The 25,740-nt window shown below is 42.7% G+C and overlaps 1 long non-coding RNA gene across 1 annotated transcript in view; it reads left to right on the top strand.

Moving 5' to 3' along the window:
• Positions 1-2,966: 2,966 nt before the first annotated feature.
• The window catches only part of LOC149869049 (uncharacterized), a 58,014-nt gene continuing 35,240 nt past the window's right edge, over positions 2,967-25,740 (top strand). Inside the window, exons 1-2 of the long non-coding RNA XR_016441069.1 lie at positions 2,967-3,082; positions 11,099-11,151. This is a non-coding gene — a long non-coding RNA (uncharacterized LOC149869049). The remainder of the gene's footprint in view (positions 3,083-11,098; positions 11,152-25,740) is intronic.

The following is a 25,740-nucleotide window of genomic DNA, read 5'->3' as shown; positions in this document are numbered from 1 at the left end:
AGTGTTTATTTTACACATTGGATATGGCTATGGATATGCCTATCGTTTTAGATGTGGATCTGCCCCTGCTACAGCCTGAGTCTACTTTGCAGTACAACTGAAGTGCCTTGTCTTTACTGTGCTTTTACTTAGGGATATCTGATGTGCACTAGTTAGCCCCGGGTATGTATGTATGTATGTTACAGCTTTTGCTGCATTGAAGCCATACTATGAAGGGGTAATACTAACTGGTTTCAAGCTTCCTGAATGAACAAGTTAATGATCACTTTTCAGATGTTTCTCTTAAGAATATGGGCTAAATAATTTTACTGTAGGAAATGACAGATACTAAACAGTAAATATGGTCTACTATTCCTTAATAGTACTATTGGAGATACTATTGGAAAGAATCAATACTTACTGTAGAGAATCATGGGGAAGATTTTCGATTAATAAAAACCAACATAGCTTAATTTGTGATATGTAATCCTATGATAGGATTCTGTCACTTTATGGTGACAGAAGATATGGCCAGGGTCATCCCTAAGAGGAGGCAAATCAGGGTGACCGCCCTGGGCCCTGCACTTTAAGAGGCCCCATGGAGCCGAGTAGAGTGGCAGCTCCATGTCCAGCTACTCCCTCCCCTCTCCCCCCTGCCACCATCAATGGCAGTGCCAGCTTCTTGGGGCCTGGGGCCTGTGGAATCAGAGTTAGGGTGGGGCCCCGCATGGGCTGACTTGCCTCCGGGCCTCACACCCTGCTCAGGTCACCTCTGGATATGGCCCTGTGTTTTTAAATATCACAATCCCAACTTGAATTCCATCCCTCTAATATCACATTCAGGAGGAAGATTCAATTGTAACAGGATACTGAACTTGTTTTATTTTTCTTTTCCAAGGAGTGTTATGTTTCAGTTCACCATGTTCTTTAAGGATGAATAAACCCACTGATCTAAAATGTAGGCTTGCATAGGATGAATCTAAATTTGTTGTTGGTCTACAAAAATACATAGAGTAATTTCTAACCAAGGAATAAAGTTGACAGAAGAAATTCAGTCTTCCTAGGCCTCCATATATATCCCATTAAATAGCACTTATTCATGCATGCACAGGTAAATTACATCCAAGAGAAAGTTATTATTAGGGATTTAGTGAATTCTGTTACCTAGTATGACACAAAAGTAAAAGAAAAAAATGCCACCAGCTGCTAAGAAGTTATTGATAAGCAAAATTTTCTGCAATCCTCAGCTATGAAATCACACAGCTGCAACTGGTCATAACTCTGAATAATATTACAAGAAACACCAAATACACAGAAGGAAATTGAAAAGATTCAGCAGACAAAGGAGTCATTTATAGTGTGCATGACTAAAAGCCCACTAAATAAGGCAAGCAACATCTCTGAAACAGAAACTCTAACTTCATTAAGCAAGTATAAAACTGTCCAAAATGATGGAAAACTGCTTTGGATACCACCCAATAACACAACTGGAATCCTCTTTGAAGGAAAATTGAGTCAAAAGCTCCTGTACAAATCAGGGAAAGATTGCAAACAAGCAAAACATTAAAGTAAAATTGCCCAAAAAAGACGACAATACAAATCTGTAACTCCCTCAGCAGAACACAAGAAGGCACTTAAAGAGGCAATCAGAACTAATGGTGACATTAACACAATAAAAGAATACACATCCAAGGAATCCCTGGAGCAATTTATACCCAGTGAGTATGACATCAGGGAAGCTACATTTGAAAAATTAATACCCCATTACAGTGGAATGAGGACAATGAGTAGGAGGTTGATAAAAGCAAGGCACAAAACTTGGCAATTGAACCAGTAATGAGGAACCCAGTGGATAAAAGTTCAGAGATAGTGAAATGTGAGAACACATTGGAATGGCTTCCCTGGTGTTACCAATAAGCTTGTAAGAATAGCTGAAGGGGGCAGTAAATATTCAAATCCTTCCTCAAAATAGTCATATGATATTAAATTGATATTAGGTTGTGGTGATTTTTGTTTACCGTATTAAGAATCAGGATGTTCAGAGACAGCTTTTAGGGATATTGGTTGTAGCTGTGTTGGACTAAGGGCAGACAAAGCTCTTGGGGTAGAGGTGATATCTTTTATTAGACTGAATAGTTTTTAAAAAGTTCTTTGCAAGCTTTCAGGCTCACATACCCTTCATGAGGCAAAGACTACATCAAAGATAGCAAGAGTTATCCCAGGTAGAAAAGAAGCTTCACCTTGCAAAGGAGAAGACCGAGATTGTAGGGTTTCTTCTAGGTGGAAAAGCCAATTTCTAAAGAGCTGCCATTGTTTGCTCCTCATTTGCATTTTCACAGAGCAACACTTTACAAACTGGCTTTTCCACCTATTAATCTTTAACCAGTTTTTTTCTCCAGTGTAATTTCTAACGATAGCTCTTTAGTGTTGTTGTGTATAGAAATTAGATGGTCTCCCTTTAAATACATTATAAAACCTCTAGTGGGCTTCGCTGTCTTCTGTTACTTGGAAGGAAGAAGAATTTGCCAGAGCAGCACCATGGTTGTGTTTTTAGGCATCATATATAGATCTGTGATGGATCCAGAAGGCTGCAGTGGTATAGCTGCTCCTCTCTATCACAATGAACCATGCTGTGGAAGCAGTAGCTGGCGACTTTTTAAAGGGGCTCAGCCTGGTCCCTTTGCAGCCCAGTTGAAGTGGGCAGAAATAACTTTAGGGTTTTCTTCACCTCTGGGACATCATGGAAAGCAGCAGTGGCAGGTGAGGGGAAAGGGGAGCGCGGATGATACACATCTAAGCACAGAGGGTAAAGGGGTGTAACAGGGAACCCTAGCCCTGTTACCAGAAGGCAGGTCGGCCCTTTTAAAATTAGAACTTTCTGGCCACAGTGTGCTGCTAAGGTGGGGGTTAAAAGCTGAGCCAGGCCAGCCGGTCAGGTGACTGGAAGGGGGCAGGCCAGAACTATAATAACCCTGGGCTAGGCAGCAGTAAGACCCAGCAGCCAAAGGAGAAGGAGTGCATATAATAGCTCCATGGAGAGGCTTGGTGAGCAGTCCAAAGGTTGGAGGAGGGGAACTACAGAAGCATGACCCCCTGAGTAAATGTAAGCTGGCATCCTGCCTTCTTTATTCGTATTTTTTTGGTGGCGGTGAACCCATGGACAGCCTGTTTATATATTTTTGTGATTAAATAACACCGGTGGTTTGGATGAGGCTAGTGGGGAAGGAGGAGGCCTTATTGGAGCCCCACTATAGCGTGTGCACAGGCCCAGCAACAGAGAGGGTGCAGCATTCGGGGGCACAGGCCCGGCACCAAAGAGGGCAATTCTAAAAGGCCAGGGTGGCCTGGTGCACCTGTGTGGGTTTGTCTTTTTTTTTTTTTCTTTTTTTTTGACTGGGATGGTGCATGTTCGGGGCCATTGTCTGGCTTTGAGCTTGTGACCCCCTGGCTGTGGGGGCTGGTGGATTGGCCTCTGGACCGGGGAGTCTGGGTTCCAGATTGGAGCAAAAAGGAGGGCCATGAGCCCCAAGACTAAAGAACTAGAGCCTCGGAGTCAAACCCTATCTGGTGGGTTTAGATAGGGAGGCCTAACTAGAGAAAGACTGGGGTCAAGGCCAGTGGTGGTAGAGGACCCCAACATGCAAAAACAATAGGCAGTTTCCTGCTAACTAGAACATTGGTATAATATTTCCATCAAGACATGAGAAACCTTAAAGGGACCCCAAGGTCGCCCCACATAGGGCGCAGGTAACACAAAAGATGGCACTGGGGAGGGCGACAAGGGGTATTCTTACTTGCTGTGGGAACTTTAAAAAGTCCCTAGCTGCTGCTCCTGCAGTGCAGTCTGACCACACTGGTGGGTTGGGGGATCCCCTACAGTGTTGGTTGCTGCTCCCATAACCCATTTTGCAGAATCCTAGATCCACCCTGATGCAGATTATAGTTAATAAACAATGACATTTGCATCCATCTCTATGTGTATATGTTTCTTTCATATAGCAAAAGTGTAGCAAAGACACAATGAACTATGAAGGATAAAAATATGTTGAAGGTTTGGCTTCTCTACCTTGCCTACACTTTATCTGCTAAAGCTGTGCTTCTTGTTCATGGCACGCCTTTCTCATCTCCTTCTTTGGTTAGGTGTAAAACCACAAATAAAAATCAACAATACTGTCATATATCAGCCTGCTTCCTTTGCTTTCCTTTCCCCCAGCTAGATAACAGATACACAATTTTTCTTTTGATCTTGGTGGCATTACTGAAATGGAATCTGCCCAAAGAAAGGACTAAGAAAAGTTGGTAGTTCAAAGTTGCTACTCCTTTCACCTGTCACACTGAAGGGAAGACAATTTTTCCCTCAGATTGGCTGCACAATCATCTCATTACATTTGGTCCCATTCTCAAGTCTTAGAGTAACTCAGAAATCTTGCAATACTTTGAAAATGCCTTGAGATACAGGCACTACCTGTTATGATACAGTTACATTTTCAAAGAAATCAATGATTACAGCAAGTTGCTGCATGTGACATTTCTCACTTTTATTGACTCCATTCAGCAGTTAGTGTCAGCTCTGCATCCAGGAGACACGGGATGACAATGTATAGTACAGTATACAGTACAATATTGTGTGTGGTAAATACAGTATTGCTTATTAACCTGCCTCTTCACTGCTTCCACCTAAGTTTAACTTTCTTCAATTAGTGCTCCAGTTACATTTAGGTTTTTTTTTCAATCAAATTATGCCCAGAGTGCTCTTCCATGAATACTTCCCATTACATCTAATTTGTCCAATTTATGCATCTAAAGTTGCATGCTGTTCATGTTGTTGGAGTACTGAAGGAGACAGATCATTTTCAGAGCACACTAAGATTATAAAAAGAGCCAAAACTTAAATATAGTTGTAGCCATGTTAGATTTTCCTTTGCTAATGTTACCTACCTTTTATTACTTAATTCCATTTATGATATTTATTCTATGACTACATGATAATCTGTTCAATTTCTTTATCAGCGATTTGGACAATGGGGTGAAAACCACCCTGTTTAAATTGGCTGATGATACCAAAATTTGGGGTGAGGTGAGCACGCTAGTAGGGAGGGAAAGACTGCAGCAAGACCTGGATAGGTTACAGGGGTGGGCTACCAAAAACAGGATGCGCTTCAATACTAACAGTACTGCCTGTTCCTGGGCAGTAGGGACCAGCAGCACAATTATAAGATGGGAAACTCCCTTCTTGAGAGCACGGAGGCAGAAAGGGATCTTGGAGTCATTAATGACTCCAAGATGAACATGGGCCGACAATGCGAGGTCATGGTTGGCAGGACTAACCGGACCTTGTCATTCATCCACAGGTGCATCTCTAGCAGGGACAAGGAGGTGATCCTCTCCCTCTGCGCAACACTGGTCAGGCCACAGCTGGAGTACTGCGTCCAGTTCTGTGTGCCCCACTTCAGGAGAGATGTGGACAACATTGAGAGGATCCAGAGGAGAGCCACCCACATGATTCGGGGACTACAGGGCAGACCCTATAATGAGAGACTGTGGGATGTGAACCTGTTCAGCCTTCACAAGAGAAGGCTGAGGGGGGACCTGGTGACAGTCTATAAACTCACTAGAGGGGACCAGAAGGGTTTGGGAGAGACCTTGTTTCCCCTAGCACTCCCTGGCATAACAAGGAATAACGGCCACAAGTTGTTAGAGAGTAGGTTTAGATTAGCCATCCGTAAGAACTACTTCACAGTTAGGGCAGCTAGGATCTGGAACCAGCTTCCAAGGGAAGTGGTGTTGGCTCCTACCCTGGGGGTCTTTAAAAGGAGGCTTGATGCCTACCTAGCTGGGATCATTTGAGTCCATTTTTTTTCTCCTGCCCAGGCAGGGGGTCGGACTTGAAGATCTACAAGGTCCCTTCCGACCCTACTTCTATGATTCTATTCTATGATTCTATGATTCTAATCTTACATTGGCTGGAGGTGATGTGCTCAAGTATGGCACTGTTTTGGGAAGAGTGCTTCTAAAGTGGCTGTAGTGTGATTTAATCCATGTGACCCTCCAGAATTCTTATAAGCACCACTGAATGACCTACCAGCTAACAACTTCATTCATCATACAGTGCAGATAGAAACTATATTTCTGGTTTGGGAGGAAGCTGATGAAAGGCAGCACATTGTATTTGAGACCATTTTAGCCAGCATGCTTAACACACAATTATGGCCTTAATAGCCATCACAAGCTTTTATGCCATCTTTCTATGTTGCTTCTCAAATGGGCAACTAACTCTAAGAACAATAAGTCCAACTCCTGTTCCTTATGAACTAGTTTTAAGGCTGATTGGGCACATCTACACATCCATTAATGTACCTTTGTTACTCCACATTAAGTTTACTACCTATAATATGAGGAACTACATAAAGGCACACTAGGCCACACTGAAGCGCAGTAGTAAAGGCGAACATTTTTTTTTGTGACGCTTAATGCACAGTAGACTTAGTCTTAGTGCATTATTATGGTTTTTGCCATGACACATTAATGCACAGTAGAATAGGCTACTGTGCATTATGGCATCTCATGTAGATGCAACCACTGACGTCAATAAAAAGTGTTCCCTTGACTTCAGTAACCTGCTTGAGACCCTTCGTTCTTTAAATGATATAATTATGAATAAACATTGGAGAGGTTTTAAAAGTTCATGTGTTAAAATGGACGATTTAGCATACTTAAAATACCTTCCTATTGTATAGGTCACATTCCACACTGAACCATAAAAGGAACTGGTAGCCTTGATAAAAGAGTGAATGAAATGGGAACTGTCTGTATAGAGTCAGTTTCATTTAAAAGGCCAAAGATGCAATTTAAAAAATCTGTTTCTGTTCCTCTACGGTTTTGAAAGAAATCAGAATTTAGTTTTAAAAGTAAGTGGCCCATTTATGTCAACGGAGGGAGGAAGGAATGAAGGAAGGAAGGACTTTGACTTTTTAGCTACTTTATTCAGGGTTTTGGGGTACAAAAAGTTGGCTCTCTGGGATCCAGGTCCAATATACAAAGCAAAGACAAACAAATTTCAATCAAACCAAGAGCACCGTGCCATTACACTCATAACATCCCGCCATGACAGACACCTTCGCAGTATTACACATTGTGCCTAACATGCCATTATGCGGTCAGGACACCTGGCCACATGGTCATACAAACCAAAGCCCTCTATAAGCAAATGATTCCTACCCTGCTTTAACCAATAGTACAAGTAACAAAACCTTAAACTTCCCACACAAAGGAAAGAAGCAAAAAAGCAATCTTTAAGGGATAGCCAGCACGGGTTTGTTGCGGGTAGGTCTTGTTTGACCAATCTCATTTCCTTCTATGACCAGGTGACCTATCACCTGGACAAGGGAGAAGAGATTGATGTCATATATCTTGACTTCAAAAAAGCCTTTGATCTGGTATCCCACGATCACCTCTTGGCCAAACTGGCCAGTTGTGGCCTTGGCTCCACCACGATCCGCTGGCTGGGAAACTGGCTCCGTGGTCAGACCCAGAGGGTTGTAATTAATGGCAGTCACTCATCGTGGTGCCCTGTGACCAGTGGGGTCCCTCAAGGCTCTGTCCTGGGACCCATCCTGTTCAACATCTTCATTAATGATGTGGACATTGGAGTCAGGAGTGGACTGGCCAAGTTCACCGATGACACCAAACTTTGGGGCAAAGCATCCACGCCAGAAGATAGGCAGGTGATCCAGGCTGACCTGGACAAGCTCAGCAAATGGGCGGATGAGAACCTGATGGTGTTCAACACCGAAAAATGCAAGGTTCTCCACCTTGGGAAGAAAAACCTGCAGCATCCTTATAGGCTCGGCAGTGCTACGTTGGATAGCACTACAGAAGAAAGAGACTTGGGGGTCATCATTGACCACAAGATGAACATGAGCCTGCAATGCGATGCTGCGGCTAGTAAAGCGACCAAAACGCTGGCTTGCATCCATAGATGCTTCTCAAGCAAATCACGGGACGTCATTCTCCCCTTGTACTCCGCCTTGGTGAGGCCGCAGCTGGAGTACTGCGTCCAGTTTTGGGCTCCACAATTCAAAAAGGATGTGGAGAAGCTTGAGAGAGTCCAGGGGAGAGCCACGCGCATGATCAGAGGTCAGGAAAACAGATCTTACGATGACAGGCTGAGAGCCATGGGACTCTTTAGCCTGGAAAAGTGCAGGCTCAGGGTGATCTGATGGCCACCTATAAGTTTATCAGGGGTGACCACCAGGATCTGGGGGAACATTTGTTCACCAGAGCGCTCCAAGGGATGACGAGGTCGAACGGTCACAAACTCCTGCAAGACCGTTTCAGGCTGGACATAAGGAAGAATTTCTTTACTGTCCGAGCCCCCAAAGTCTGGAACAGTCTGCCATCGGAGGTGGTTCAAGCACCTACATTGAACACCTTCAAGAGTAAATTGGATGCTTATCTTGCTGGGATCCTATAACCCCAGCTGACTTCCTGCCCTTTGGGCAGGGGGCTGGACTCGATGATCTCTCGAGGTCCCTTCCTGCCCTAATGTCTATGAAATCTATGAAATCTAATGAGGGCCCAGGGCAGGGTGCAAGCTTGCAGTCACAGTCTGCCACTGAGCCTGCCCAGTCACCCAGACCAGTCATGACATCAGAGCACATATTGAAGATGGCCGTCCTTTATGTAGTACTGTGCTCCCTAAAGGGGCCAGCTTGCCTCAAAAGCCACATGAGCCAGAACTATTCTGACTGTATTTGAGAGCAAGGACCCAACTCCATAGCCATTTTGTGTACTGGATTTCCATTAGCCTCAGGTAGGGAAGGAACAATATCACCATCTTAGGATTCAACTGCTTTGAAATACTTGCATTATAATTGCTTTAAATATTCACTACATTTAACATCATAGTCCCCTTGCTACTGAATCTCTCTTTCCTTCCTATTTCTTTGTGCATACTAAGCAGCAATGCTTGGGTTTTCTAAAACACTCCATATTTGCCTAAATCTGTTGTACTATTATTAGTGAGAAATCTTGCACTGACTTTCGTAAGAGAAGCATTAAGATAGTGTTGATTTTCATGTCTGGAAATCATACTCTGTTTGCCTTACCATATTTCTTTAGAATGAAAGTAACTTGAGTGGGTTTCCTCGGTGAACCAAACAAGTGTTAGGAATGTTTGGGCCTCATCTGAACAATTACCTTAAAAAACGTTTTTCAACAATTTCATTAAAATGCTAAGACATGACTTACTGTGGTTCATAAAAAGACTGACCAGAAAAGGTAAATCACAGTACTTTTAAGGCCAATTATAATCAGAAATTTGACTGCAACTATAATCTTAGTGCTGCTGAACTCAGTGGGTATCAGCTCTTGGGAGAAGGGATTTTCTTTTCAGATATATAACTCTACAATGGATAGCATGGATAAGTAAGGGCTACAACAAAAATGGTACCTTTAGCTGAATCCAAGATGATTTTGAAATGAAGATGACTCCCCAATAATTTCATTGTATACATGAAAATTTATAAATTTGTTGTAAGTGTCCATGTATATAATCTAATTATTGGAAGTTCATCTTGCATTTGTGTGTCCTCCCCTCCCTCCCCAGTGCTTCAGTGGGAAAAGCAGTTGTAGGGGAGCAGGCGGTAGTGAAGCAGGATGTGGGGAAGCAGAAAGCAGGGGAGGTACTGGGGGGCAGTGGGGGGCGGAGGCTGGCATTGGGGAAGTCAAGTAGCATGACCCCTGTCCCTTCCCATCGCTTTTTCTCCTCTGCTTTTTCCCCCTACCACTTGGCCCCCAGGCTCCCTGGCTACCTATCCCCCCTATGGTGCCTGCATCCCCAGGCACCTGTCCCCACCTTTTCCCTAGTTCTGCCAGCCCCCTCCCACTGTCTCTGCTTCCACAGCTTCTGTCCTCTCCAGCCTCTGCCCACCTTTTTTTACCATGTACCCCCTAGTTCCAGCCCCAGCCTTGGATCTGGCCCTTCTTCAGCCTGATGCTTGGAGCATATGGTCACTCTGGCCCCTGCCTGGTCATGCAGCAGTGGTTCTGACAGCATCAGCTCTGGCCCTGGAGCCAGAGGTATGATTGGAGTCAGATGGTAGATGGCAGGGCAGGGGCAGAGTCAACAGCAGGGTGGGAGGTGGGAAGAAGCCAAGGGAAGCCAGCAGCTAGAAGGGGTAAAATAGGCAGGGCAGCAACTGCTGAAACTTTGACTGACCCTGAGTCCAGGCTGTGGCCAAAGTCAAACTACAAATAACCTTGCTGGGTTATTTGGACCCAGCAGCCTTTCCTGCCCAGAGCAGGGGGGTTGTACCTGATGATCTCACAGGGTCCCTTCCAGCCATGAACGTCTGTGAAACTGTGAATCTCTGTGCAGCAGCAGCTTTCCCCCTTGCTTGTACTCACATCCAAGACAAGGGGCTTTTGTCCCCATGTTAAATGGGGGGCAGGGGAAGAAACATTGTCTTATATTAAAATAAAGACAGTAAAAGAAATAGGAAGCTATTATTACTTTATATTTTTCTGTGGTGTCTGCTGCTTTTGCAGAGTCTATGTTATAGGACTATTGCATTTTTGAGTTCTTATGTTCTGCTAACTTTCAGGTGTAAAAGATGATCATTTCTCCCCTCCGCCCCCCAAAACTGAAACAAAAAGAAAAAACCAACCCCATAGCAACAGTTTATTGTTAAGGCATAATTCTCACATTGCTGCCAAAGAAAAAGCAAGAAAAAGAGCAACATTTTATCCTGTAAAAAATCACATTATTATTCACTCTAGGAATGAGTGAATGATTTCATGAGAATAAAATTGCCATTGGCTTTTGTAGAGCAGCCCAAAGCTCTGACTAATGATAATGAGGGAACACTAGTGTGCAAATCTAAACTCCAGGTCACTTTAGGCAGAATCTGAATCCTTGCATACAAAATGAAGTTTTTAGTGAGACTGCTGGGGGAAATTCAGGTATTTAACATTCAAAGTAAAGTACATTATATCCCTAAAAATACATGTAGAGTATTATATTGACTTGCAGACACCAAAAAATGGTGATAATTCAATATGGCACCAAAAATAGTTTAAAGGATGAGCTATTCCCTTCCTATTTCTTATATGTTTACAGATGCTGTTTGCTGCTGAGAGTGATTTTTTTGCAGCTGGCAAAACAGTAGTCAGGTACGTACAGCTTGCACTTCCAGGTATGATAAAAAAAGGGTAGTACTGAGAGTAGTTTTCTCTTATTTGTGGTGACCAAAGTTGTTTCAACTGGATATAAATGTCAAAACTTACTTTAGCTTCTTGCTGAAGAATTGACCTGGCAAGAAAAGCACCTTGAAGCAAATAGATAGGGGTAGAGAGGGAATTTCTTCTTCAGAATGGCTTTAGATTCGAATGGGGAACCAAGTCTGCTGATATCCCTGCTTCTCTGGTGATCTCCCATGAGAAGACCTAAGTTGGTTTCTTGGTTTTATCTTTTACTTCCAGTCCCCAGACTGGTACCTTTTAAGAGTAGCAAGGATGAGAAATGATGAGCTCTCTGTGAAGGGTGAGTTTGTCATCATTATATACTGACCTTTGCTTGATGAAAAGGGGATAACTTCCAAAAGATGTCCCATATGAGTTTCATTTTTTTTTTTTCAAAATCTGCTGATTTATAACAGAGTGTTCTCCAGAAAGAGAATGGACAATGGGGAATAGTAAGGAAACTTCATCACATCATATAGTGTTTGGCTTCAGACAGACTCATCTACTAAGGGAAAAAAGTCCTCAAAAGTAAATATGAAAGAAAGTTATATCTGTTAACTAAGAATGTTAAGTCCTATGTGTGTGCTTAAAGTTACAGTGCCATTGAAATATATTATTAGGGTGTTTTTAATTATTCTGAATATGCGTTTAAAATAGTTGACTATGATAAATTGCCTGATGGTATAGGATTTCCAGTATTTTTGTAATTTTATACTCGTTTTTACCTTTCTTGGTTTTTTTTATACTCAGTTTTTCAGCTGGGCTGCATTTCCCAATTGCTTTATTTGTTATAGTTCCCCATTGCTTTTCATTTTCCTGTGGAATTGAAACAGAAAGCAGTTCTCTGTGTAGGTGGTTGTTGGTCGTTTGCAGGTTCAGCTGGTTTTTTCACTGATGAAAAAGTTGTTTTTACTTAGTTGTTTTTGGGAAGAGTGTGGGTATGGAGGTTCATTTCTGAAGTGCTTTGAATCATTTGGCCATTTCCAGGCACTTACAAGTGCATTAGTTCTAGCATTTACCCACTTACAATGATAGTCTTTCAATAATGTGGTAGCTGGGACTAGGTTTATGATACTCAGCAAAGTATATACTGCAGACTATCTGATTTAGCTAGTTCTCATTCACAAGTATAGACATTAATTCTCATGAGCATTACAAACTTAGAAAAGCTAGAATTGTGTCTTATAGTTAGGTTTGCCCTTTATTGGCAGAGTTGATTATGTGGATAGGAGAAAAGAAATAGAAAAAAATGGTATAGACGCTTTGTGTAATTCTCCAAGAGCCAGATTACCTCAGCCTTTATACACTAAGCAAAGTGAGAAGCAGTGAGAGACTGTGGAGGCATACCTGGGCATTTCTACTCCTTAGCCAGTGTCAGAGCAAAGGGTAGCATTAGTGGTTGAGCTGCTGGTATCAGTGGAGGCAGTGGCTAGGCCAGCAGGTCAGCAGGTGCTATTTTTGTGTCACCACCCTTAATTCAGTGCTTGAGGCTAGTGCTCCAGTTACCCCTGATTAGCTACACTATTGAAGGCATTGTTAAAAGCACTTAAAATGCAAGTGTCTGCATGTTAAAGCAGGAAATGTGCATAGCAAAGTTACAACTTAGGCCAAGGAGTATCTCCAGCTGCTGTCAGCCAGCTCATGTTGTACTAACATCACTCCATTCCAGGGAGAAAAAATTAGCAATCTTTAGTCCTCCAGCATCCCAGGATGCACCGGTTCTGGTCCCTCCCCTTCTGCTCTGTAGATGATCTATCTATCCTCCCAAACTCTACTGCTCTGGGGGGTGGTACTACCGGGAAGCAGATGGGGCCCTACCAGTGCTAGGGTTGCCACAGCAGGGCCTGCTGTGCAGTAGAGCAGCCCCAACCCCAGCAGGCAGATGTTGGCAGGATTGCCCCCCAGTTCCATGCTCCTGCAACACTAACCCCATTCCCAGTGGCTGCAGCTCTTTGCTGGTAAGGGAAGTGGAGCATGGAGTCAAAGCATGGAGTCACACAGAGGAGAAGCAAGCTCCATGCTCCCACTGACCTAAACACCCACCCAGCAGCTCCAGAATGCAGCTTCCCCTACCAGCACAGAGCCAGAGATGCTGGGAGGAGGGTTAACATGGAGGGAACATGGAGTTGCTAGGTGGCCACCCCACTATCTGCCTGACACTACTGTCGTCTGCACAGGAGACTGATCCATGGGTGGAAGAAATAGCCTAAGCAGGCGGATGGTGCAGCCAGCCAGGAACTGAAAGAGTAGAGCTTTTGTCTGTTCCCTTGCAGCTAACAATAGTAAAAGAGAGAGCGAGAAAATGTCTTCAGTAGCAATGTGCCCCTTTCAGTTCTCCCTCAGCATGTGTGGGCACTCCATGATTTTCCCAGAGCTGGAAAACAAACCCAAGTATCCTCACTTCCGGATCCCCTGCTCTCGTCTCCAGAGCTGTGATAAAAACCAAGTGATCTGGTTTGTAGCCACACAACCCTGCTTACCTTCCCTCTAGTGGCTAGTTAAAGCTGTGCAGGTCAGATAGGATTAAACCTTTATATGTGATTGCTCAGAGCATGCTCTAACTTAATATTGCATCTCCTTCCAGAGAGTTAGCACGTGCAAATTGTAACATGTAACAACACCCTGATACACTGCTTATATCTTCATTTGTCTCTGCTGAGATTGTGATTCCAACAGCAAACACTAAAACTTGCAACTCAGTCTGGGGCTGGAGGAGTCCTGACTGTGTAGCTGACCAAGGACATAGGAGTAATAAGCTGACAGCTGAATAGGAGCTGAGTAACTTTGCTTTTCCCATGCCTCTGCAGTGCACTGAGCAAAAATTGTGACTCAGAGACACACAATTCATTCCTCAGCCTGCTCCAGGGGCAATACAGTACCTCTTACTCAGAGTAGATTGTAAAATATAACTATTTAATGACACTACTGAATTTATTCATTCCTTAATTAAAACAATATACTTTTTGGATCAACTTCTCAGCTATTAACTCATAAAATCATTTGCAACTTATAATCAATTATGACATTAAGTTACCTTGTTCTAAATTTCTTGCATGTGCATCTCATTATTCATATCCAATTAGTGCCAAGAAATTTCTTTTATTCCTAAAGGGAAATTATGCCTCTCTTTATGTGGTTTGGCTAACAGTGGTAAAGAACATAGGCAGGTCTTCCTTCTCCCATTCCCTACTCTAGTGAAACTACAGTGATCTTTTAAATAAATATTTAAATAACCTGTTTCAAATAGACTCTTAATACAAACTAGATGGGCTTTATTTTTTAGAATGAAAGGTAGACTGTAAAATGTAAACTTTTTAATTTTATAGGCATAATGCCTGTCTATCTTTTCTATTGTCTGCACTGATGTTTCTTCCCAGATAACAAACAGAACCTCCTGTGGTGATATTGCACTTTGAGTGTTCCTTCTGTCAGTCTGATACAATATACCACATACACTCATGCTGCAGCAAACTCTCACTTAGGTCAATGGCCCAGCATTTGCAAATATAATATCAGGAATAAATCCTGTCTGTGTATTTAACATCAGTGTTTATTTAAAATAGATGGTTGGTATCTATATTTTGCAGATTTCCTGCACTGATTTAATGTCCCAAATTGCTAATGAACAAAGCTTAAAAGAAAAAAAACAGCTGAAAGCTAAGGAGTTACCATCAGACTCTATTTATTTGTTTTAATTCTTCACTTGAGTAGTTGTGCTCTTTAATCCCTTTCTATTCCATCTGTCCTCTTAGGGCTCAAACATGCAATTGGAAGTTCTGCAGACCCATCTGCAGCACCACAAACTACACATGCCACAGATGTAGGGGTTCACTGCACTGTTAATTTGCAACACAGGAGGTTTTACTGACACTTGGCGATCCCGATGTCCAGAAAAAAGTGAAGCGGCACATATGCCGACAGCGCGCACTGTCTGAAATCAGCCTGGCCAGCCAGAGCCACACACCAGCTGTTGGCCAGGCTCCCTGTGCCTGGATCACCGCCACTGGAGCCCCAGGAGCAGGGGCAACACATATGGGGTGCACATATGGCAGTGTACCCCCTGCAAAAAGGCTATACCAACAGTGTCAGCGGTGCCTGCAGATGGTTGCCACTTGCCACCCCACCAATGACACTGCCAGTGGCATCTGTGGATGGTCAGCAATCCCTGCTGGCCACTGCTGATGTTGCTGGTGGTGCCTGGGGGTGGTCGCTGAGCCCTGGTTGGTGCTCGTTACTCCCCCCTTTTCCCCCCACTGCCAACAGTGCTGGTGGCATCTGCAGGAGCTCTCCGCTCACCACCACTGTGCTCCCACCACTGCCAGTACAGCCATGCCCCCTCAGCTGCCAGGGACATGTGCCATTCATGCCCAGGAGGCCTCCAGAACCCCAGTTAAGGGAACTGGGGCCAGCCCAGATGCTGGCCCCAGCTTCCCCTACACTACCCATAGCATTTTTGTCTGCACTAATCCCACATGCAGGGGCATGGGCTGGGGCAAAAAGCAGCGCATGAATTTGTCCCTCTGCTTTTTTCCCCCTGCAGCAACTACATGCCCATGCTCATGGTGACGTGGCCTTGGTGTTTCTGTTAAATAATCATTTTCTTTCCTCCTTCCATCATTACTGCTAGTATTCTTGTTTCCACACACTTATTTTTACTGTACATTCCATTTTCACCCCCTTGCTCCCACAATCTCCCTATTATATCAGGATTTTTTTTCCTCCAGAAAGGGCCTGATATGATATTTGCCATTCATTCCCAAGCATTCTGTTTTATGATACAACCCTATTTGGGCTTATTTTTATTATGGTTGCATGCTGTCTAGCAGAGTGATAGTCTACATCTCATGCAGTTATTATTAGAATGCAAATAATACATATTACATATAATCTATAATAAATGTTTGGGAGGTTTATGTTGGACAGGCATCTAAGTGCTTGAATACTTTTTCAAAGTTTTTTGGAGCATTCCTAACCGATTCTGTTGAGGAATTAGGCAGAAAATTCCACAAAAACGTATTTTCAATAAGGAAGCCCAGTGTTCCTTAAGGTCAGAATTATAAAACAAATAAAAAACCTGTAAGAATTATGTGGTTTTCTGACATTTTTCCAATGTATTATGGTTGCTTTAAAATATTCCTTGTAACTTATAGTGAGTCATATAGTTTTCTTATCTGGCCCCCACCCTTTCTTTTTAGTTCTATATTTGTGAAAAACAGAATTAACTAAACTTTTTAAAACTTGTTTGAAGGTCAGAGCCAAAGAGACTTCCACTGAGATCAGTTGAACTGCCTTGATTTTTATCAGCTACACATCTGACCCTTTTTTCCCCCCCAAAGTGTTGGCCAAGTATTTTCTTTATCCTTTTGAACCAACCACAGCATTTTCTATGTCTTAGAGTATCCAACTTTTCACCTATTGTAGATTGACCAACAGCAGAAATTTGGCTAAAATGCGAGGAAACCCCCCCCCCCAAAAGCAGAATAAATTTATATCCATCCAGATCAAATCACAAATATTTCAGAACTACTTTCCATCCCCTCTTGGAACTGCGAATAACTTCTGCTATAACTTTGTTTTTAAGAAGAGTTGGAATATGGTTAGTGTCTGTACAAATAACACCATCTGATATCTTTCACATATCCTTAAACATTTTATCATCACCTCAAGGGATTTTGTCGGGATCAATAGGAGACCGGTTGTCTGAAATAACTGGGGGGGTTTTCTCCCTTCACATGAGCTGTAAAAGAGCTGAGGTTTTCAATGTGTGTGTGTATATATACACTTAAAATCTTAAACTATATATGTGTTTTTAGTATATAGTATAGTGTAGTATATAGTTTGTAGTATAGTGTGCATGTGTTGCCGGCACAAGGTGCCCGAGGGAGGCAACAATTGGGTTCGTTACCCGGTGTGCGTCGCGCCAAATAAACACACTGGGGGGAGAAGCAGACAGAGTCTATTTGAGCTCAAGTAAAAGGCACAGGGAGACTGTATGGTCTCAAATCCTGCGCGCTTAACCCTGCAACAGTGGAATTTTTATACCCTGGTCAGTTTACTATCAGTGATTTTCCATCAGCTGGCCCCCCTCTTCCTCCCCTTTCCCTCCTCCCTTCTCTCTCTGAGCGATGCCCTTGCATTCCACAGATAACAGTTTTAGCTCGCCTGTTTTCCAGAAGAACAGGAGATTGCAGGCGCCATAGAAAGGGTTACAAAGGTTGGGCAAGGGGGGGTCCTGGGGGCACAAAAAGTATAAAACTTGGACTATAGAGATCTGTCAGCTAAACATTTCAGTCAGCCGAGTAGCCAGTTTGAGGTGGGAAAGGAAGCAGCACGGATGTAGCAAATTATTTTCCAAATAAGGTTCCAAGGAATTTCCAGATTTATAACTTTCCAACTTCTGGCTGAGACAGTGCTGTTGTATGTTTCCCCTTAAGGGTTCAGTTAAAGTCTTAATTTAGCTTTAGAATTACATTTAAGGCAATTCTTAAAATTAGGAGACAGTACAGGATAGGAACATCATACTGGAAGGGACTTCGTAGGCCACTGATTCCAGTCCTCTGCTCATCAGCAATGATTTACCCAAGGAATCTCTCAAACTGCCACTTCAAACCTTAATACAGATTACATGTTACAATACATCTAACACTAAGAACACCCTGTAACTTTTCATAGCAGAGGAAGAAAGGCCACTGTGGTGGCACAGAAATTAGAGGGTCATAATTAGTAGGGGTGTATGAAATGGGCCCTATTCGATTTGGATTTGGATTCAGACTAAATTGGGATCAGTGATTTGATTCGTTGATTTGGATCACTGTCCCCGATTTGATCTGGCTGAAGCCGAATCTGAAGAGTTGATGCTAATGCAGAGAATCAGCAATTTGAACATAGACACAGCTTTACATGTTTTTTCTACATACTTCGAGGTACCAGGTGTGGCTTGTAAATGCTGTGATGGTGGAGCAGATGAAGGGGCCCTCTGCATGCTTGGTGGGGAACCCCAAAGTGAACCAGAAGTACTTCAGGTCCACTTCTGGGTCCACTGGGGAGCACACAGGAGAAGCCCCCACACCTCCCCCCAGCTCAGTGATTGGCCACTGGGGGACCCCAGGTGCTCCACCAGACTCGGGAGTCACCAGTTGCTGAGCTGGAAGGTGTGTGGGGGTCCCTCTGTGCGCTCTCTTGCAGACCCGGAAGTAAACTGGAAGTGCTTCCAGTCCACTGCTGGCTCTGCTGCTGAGTGTGCTGGGAAGCCCTCTGCATTCCTGTGGGATGCTGCATGTGCCTCAGCATTGCAGCATTCACAAGCCGCCTGCTTTCTAGAGGTATGTAGAAAAAACATTTAAAGCTGTGTCTATGTCCAAATCACCAAATCTTTCCAAATCTCTCTGAATCGATTTGGAGGGTTATGATTCCTTTCAAAGAAATTAAAAGGTCCTCTGATTTGATTCAGATTCAGAGATTTGGCCACTGAATCGGGCCAGATCTCCACTGAATCAAATCAGGGACCGAAGCTTCTTACATCCCTAATAATTAGTTAGTATATGACGAGTAGATACTGAGAAAAAAGACCATGCTCCATACTACAAAGGAAAGAAAACTTCCACAGCCTAAGTTTGAGAGGAAGACAAGAAAATCCCCAAGAGTCAATTAGCTTTTATGATGGGGAAAAAATCAGGCATGAAAAACAGAATGAACAAAACTTATTTTTGATGAGAAGTGGTTGAAATTTCTGAATGTTCCTTTAACATGTGTAGAATATACATTACAGCATAAAAACATCCCAACGCTGACTCCAAACTCTCTCAAACCGGATCTAGAGAAAGAAGCCTGGCAATACAATAGAACATTCATTTGATTTCTGTGTCCATTCATTCCCTGGCTTCTATGCAGAGACTGCCAACAAACGAGTCAAATGTCTGTGGTATTGTATGTGATGTGGAAACCAGGCTACTGCCTACCTAGTATTAGATGCTCCAACCAATTTATCTCCCAAAAATCATATAATAGATGTCAGATGGCAATCAATTGACTGAACTCGGCTCAAACTGGAATGGATAGTTTCCACAACTTGCTACCAATCCCTGGGTCATACAGCCTCCTATATATATAATTTTTGAAGTGCATTTATTGGACATGGTTTCATACTGATTTCTTTGGCGTCTACTCCCCTCACCAGCATGCAATGTTTCTATAATTAAAAACACTAAACCTATCTAATATACATATTGACTACCTCTGTGTAATCATAATGATGCTCTAAAAAAGTAAAATTAAACTAAATTATTATTTCCTAATTTTAACGGTAGCCCTAAATTTAGAAATAATCTCATTCTGTATCAGCTAGGGCTATATTGGATTTAGATATGTGGAGGCATTTTCAGAATGTTGGCACTTAAATACATTTGTTTTTAGTGGGAAATTGTATGATTTCATGCAACAGAAGCAAACAAGAAATCATGCATTTCGTAGACATTAGGGCTGGAAGGGACCTCGGAAGATCATTGAGTCTAGCCCCCTGCCCCAGGGGCAAGAAGTCAGCCAGGGTCCCAGCAAAATAAGCATCCAAACAATGTTTGCACCACCTCTGGAGGGAATCTATTCCAGGTCTGAGGGGGCTCAGACAGTAAAGAGGTTTTTCTTATGCCCAGCATAAAGATGTCTTGGAGGAGTTTTTGACCCTTGGACCTTGTAATCCCTTGGGGCACCCTGATGAACAGGCATTTCCCCCTAGATCCTGATACACACCCTTTATACTTATAGGCTGCCACCAGGTCACACCTGAGTCTGTGCTTTTCCAGGCTGAAAAGTCCCATGGCTCTCAGTATCTTTTCATAAGGCCTGTTCTCATGCCCTCTGATCATGCATGTGGCTCTCCTCTGGACTCTCTCAAGCTTCTCCACATCCTTCTTGAATTGTGGAGCTCAGAATTGGATGCAGTACTCCAGCTGCAGCCTCACCAAAGCCAAGTACACTGGGAAGATGACATCCTGAGATTTACTTGAGAAGCATCTATGGATGCAAGCCAGAGTTTTGTTCACTTTACCAGCAGTGACATAACACTGGTGGCTTATGTTCATTTTGTGGTCAATCATGACCCCCAAGTCCCTTTCGGAAGCGGTGCAAGTGTAGCACTGCTGAGCCTATAAGCGGGATGCAGGTTATTTTCCCTCAAGGTGGAGTGCCTTGCATTTTGATGTATTCAATATCATCAGGTTTTTATCCACCCACTTTATAAGCCTATCAAGGTCAGCCTGGATCACCAGCCTATCTTTGGTTGTGGGTGCTCTACTTCAAAGTTTGTTGTCATCAGTGAACTCGGCCAGTCTGCTTCTGACACCAATATCCACATCATTAATAAAGATGTTAAAGAGTACAAGTACAGTGTTGGAGCCTTGGGGGACACAACTGGTCATGCAGTGCCCTGATGATTGACTTTCATCGACTACCACTCTCTGGGTTTGACCATGGAGCCAGTTTCCCAGCCAGCCATTGGACTGTGAAGTAGCTGAGGCCACAGTTGGCCACTTTTTCCATAGGGAGATCATGGGACACTAGATCAAAGGCTTTTTTAAAGTCCAGATATATGACATCAATCTCTTCTCCCTTGTTTAGGTGATAGGTCACCTGGTCATAGAAGGAAATGAAATTGGTCAGGCAAGATCTATCCACAACAAACCCATGCTGGCTGTCCCTCAGGATGCCATGTCTTTGATAATCTTAATTAAGTCTGGGAGGGTCATGATTTCCCTGGCCCAAAGCCGGCTGACACTTGTCCATATGAGCGGTGTGACCAGATGCACACAAAAAAATGAAGGGGCCGGAAGAATAACAAAAAACCTCCAAACCCCTGCAGTGGCTCCTCAGTATCCTTCCTGGTTCCCTTTCTGGGTCCCTCAATCATGACTCCAATGGTCGAGCATTTTTTTTTCCGCACTCTCCATCAATTGGCTCTCCTCTGGGATCTTGTGGCCTGTTATAAACTAGTCAGGGGGGATCAGCAGGCACTGGGGGAGTCACTGTTCCCCCGAGCGCCGCCAGGAGTGACCAGGAATAATGGTCACAAGCTGGCAGAGGGTAGGTTTAGGTTAGATATCAGGAGGCACTACTTCACGGTCAGGGCAGCTAGGGTCTGGAACCAGCTTCCAAGAGAAGTGGTGCAGGCCTCTACCTTGGGGGTGTTTAAGAGGAGGTTAGATGCACAACTTTCTGGGGTTGTTTGACCCCAGTATTCTTTCCTGCCCATGGCAGGAGGTCGGACTAGATGATCTGCTCAGGTTCCTTCCGACTCTAGAAACTATGAAATTACCATTCCGCCGGCTTAATCATGTACTGGCTACAATCAATTAGTATGGAGGTGGGGTTTCTGCTTTCAATCTCCCTTCTCTCCTCATAATTGCACCAATTTTGTGCACCCAGCAAGGCAATAAAGTTCCATGGGAGCAGATCCGGAGATCCCTATGAAGTACAGCCAGGCTGCGATGGCCAGACAGGTCTTCTCATTCGGGGTTCTCCATAATGAGGGTACTCCCGACCTTCCCACACAGGGGTCTAATGTTATCCTTGCTTTTCTTGTGACTCCCCACAAAAATGACTTTTTATTTTCCTTGATACATGTAGCCAGTTGGAGTTTGGCTGCAGCCTTGATTAACTAGTTCGCTCCCTACAGGTACAGACCAGTGCAGAATACTCCTCCTTAATGGTGATTCCTGCCTTCCACCTTTCATAAGCCTCTCTTTTTTAGATGTAGGAGGTCAGCGAGCTCCCTGCTGAGCCAAGGGGCTTGCTGTGCCCTTTTGCTACCTTTCCTCTGAGATGGGATGGACATCCCTTATGCTTTCAGGATCACTCCCTTAAGAAACAATCACTCATCATGGACTCCCTTCCCTGTCAAGTCATGGCCCTTTAGGGCCACAGCAACAAACCTCCTGAGCCTATCAAAGTCAGGGACTTCTGCATTGCTGACTGACTTGCCAGCTTTGTGATGGATAGTAAAATTGATCAGTTCATGGTCACTGTCTCCAAGGTTTCCTTTGATTCTTAGGTCACTGACTAGATCATCCCCTTTGGCCAGTACCAGGTCCAGCAGTGCTTTAACTCTTGTCAGTCCATGGACTTCTTGAGTCAGGTAGAGCTCATCCACACATGTGAGGAAGCTTGTGACCATTCAGATTTGGCTGAGTGCTCTTCCCATGAGATGTCTGGGTAGTTGAAGTCTCCCATGACAACCATGCACCGAGAGTGTGCAGCCTCAGCCAGTTCCCTGGTGAATTCCTGGTTAAGCTCTCATTCCTGATTGGGAGGTCTGTAATAGACTCATACCATTGTGTCCCCTGTGGCAAGTTCCCCATGTATTTTAACCCAGAGGGTCTCCAGTTGTCCTCCATGAGTGCCAATGTCAGCTTGCAGGGATGTGCATCTTTCCCTGACATAGAGACCTACACCCCACTCCTTTTTTCTGCATGATCTCTCCTGTATTAGGTATAGCCTTCTATACCTGTGGCACAGGCATAGGTAGAGTCCCACCAAGTCTCCATTATCCCTATGAGATCATAGTCATTCTTATTTAGCAGGAGGACCCGTTCCTCCTGTTTGTTCATCGAGCTCCTGGCATTGGTGTACAGACACATAAGTGTCCCATTGGAAGACCTAGGCTTCCTTGCATTCCCTATAAATCACTAAATAACACAGAACAAAGTGAACTTACATGGGTATTGTGTGGGGGTAACATATATCTAACTTTGAGATGTGCATATCAATTGTCACTTGCTCACATATATGAGCTTAATAGAGGAATGCAGTTACTCTGGTTCTAGGACTTTATTGCAATGAAGCCAGAAACTCATGGGGGGTGCCTTTTTAAATATAAAAAACTCCTTTATTTCCACCTTGACCTAAGCAGGCAGTCCAATTCCCTTCTAAATGATCTATCTATCTATCTATCTATCTATCTATCTATCTACACACACATACAACTATAATATAATATAATATACACACATATATACATATATTTCATATTTTAGCAACTTTACATTTTTGGCGCACAGCCCCAAAACAATAGCTACTGCAAATGACTACCAGCAATAAGCTCAGTCTCTATAAACAAGTGGCAGCCAACAGTAAGTGTAAGCATTCACTGTTACTGGATGCCTATATTAGATATATTGCCTGGCAGGGCTCTCTATTACAATATGATTTTAAAGCAGTAGCACACAGATATAACTCAAATGTAGTCCAAAGGTATCTTACTGCTAGATTCATAAATAGCCCCCCAGATTACAAGAAGACGGCTGTGAAGTTCAGAAGCAAACAAAAACCGGAAGCAAACTATGTCTGTGGTTACAGATATTTAGTCCAAGATATTTGGTAATTTTGCATCATCTCTCTTGCTCAATCATTGCAATTGATACCATCTGCATTTTTTCATTATTATCTGTGCAAATCTTTAAGTACTATTTAGTTAATCTATTTATAGTTGGCTCTAAAATTAATTATCCTGTGAAAACACATTCCTGAACAAAAATTAATTTTCAATTATGTACATATTAAAGATTGCAATTAAACATACTGTGAAAACTATTCAAAATACTGTGGAGGAATTGAGACAAATAACATTTCTTACTTTCCTCTGAAGTGTGGTATCCAGAAGAAACTGATTAAATAAATTGTAGACAGTGAGCATGCAAACTGAAATCCTGGTCATTTTACAATGTGCTGTTGTTATTCATAGTAATCTATGTAAATTCTTGCAGAATTTTAATGAAGATGAGAAACTGATCAGCTGTTTTTTTATGAACTCCACTTGTAGTTTCATACATAAGGAATTATTTTCTAAATTAAAATGTGAGGGTGATTTCAAAGTCATATGGCATAATGTTCGGATGAAATTATGCTTTGAACTAAATAAGTACAGTTCTGATTGGTTTCTTGGCCAGTTCATGCTGATATGTTTTATCCTACCTGCTTTAGAAAGTGCTAATATAGTCACAGGTCTCATGTTTTATGCATGTGCCTAATTGGGGAGATAGCATTTCCTTCTGCATAGTAGGCCTAATTACAAGTCCCCTTTTTGGGATAGCTCAGGGATGTCTTCTCCCCTCATATTTCTTTATCTCTATGTTCATGAGTCTGAATTTTAAAACTCTTCATAACTTCACAGATTTTAAGATCAGAAAAGTTCTTTTTATAATCTGTTCTGACCTCTTGTATAATCAGAGTTAGAACATTTCTCCTTATTACACCATTGCGTACACTGTAAGTTGTATTTGGCTAAAGCATATCTTCCAGAAATGCATCAAGTATTGATTTGAAGATATTTAGAAATGGACAATTCACTACTTTCCCCACTAGTTTATTTCAGTGGCCACTCAATCTCATTGTTAAAAATGTGTATATAGTTTTCCATAGAGTTTTAAAATCAACATGAGAAGGCCATCATGTCTTCTGAAAGTGTTTGGCCTTCTCCTGAACTGATACACCCTTTGATGAAGCTTGATATACAAAAAATATGAAGGTCAAACTTTTATTACTAAATAATATTTTAAAAGTCAGTGCAATTGGCAATGTTTTACACAGTGTCATGTGGGACCTCCTCTTTCCATAAGTCTACATTATCTTCAGAAAATCTTTCATCAAGCATACTTTCATCTCTGATATGAAGTTATGTGTCAGTATTATTCTCACCTAATCTGTTATTGGACTGCCTTCCATCTCCTAAATGGTAAAATATGATTGTATGAAATAAATAGACTATTTTCACCTTTTTCGGTTTTACCCACTATTCTACCCATATATTCTGTAACATCTGCTGATAAAGGAGCAATTTTCTGGTTGGAAGGCAGAACACTTATCTTAATTGTAGTGGTGACATAAAAATAATTATGGTTTGGAATTATTGGCATTGCATCAATGCAGTTTCACAAAGATTGGAAACTTCAACTTTTGTTTGATAGAACTTTCCTCCTCAGAAAATCAGATTACTTAAAAAATACTGTGCAGTCAAAAACAGAAAGTCACAGTATTGCCAACTCATGATTCTGGGTATTGTTCTTAAAGTCTCTGCTTTGGGAATGTGAAAAACTTAGTTTTTCCCCCTTTATGTATCTCTCTCTCTCTCTCTCTCTATATATATATATGTGTGTGTGTGTGTGTGTGTGTGTGTGTGTGTGCACGCGCGCGCGTATGTGTGTGTATATATATATAAAAATATAAATATATGAAACAGCTGTTTTTTTTCACATTCCCAAAGTGTAGACTTTAAGAACACCACCCAAAAACATGGCAGTTGGCAATACTGAAGTCTACAGGCATTTCCTCTCCAGCTGTCAAAAATGTCAGCCAACAAAGGGTGCAAACAAGTGTTCATATATCCCAGCTCAGGTTAGGTAGCCACCTAAACCAGAGTTGAGTTCTGCTGCATACAGGCATTTGCACAGGCAACTGAAGGTAAATCAGTCGAAATGGAAGGGCTAATGGGATCAGGAGGAGGAGGTCTGGTGGGTCCGGGGGGCTGACAGGTCC

Source organism: Crocodylus siamensis, chromosome 3 (assembly GCF_052110815.1).
Source record: "Crocodylus siamensis isolate JL-2025a chromosome 3, ASM5211081v1, whole genome shotgun sequence".
Classification (NCBI taxonomy): Eukaryota; Metazoa; Chordata; order Crocodylia; family Crocodylidae; genus Crocodylus; species Crocodylus siamensis.
Note: the sequence above shows the minus strand (reverse complement) of the source record. Positions and strands in the feature narration are given on the sequence as shown.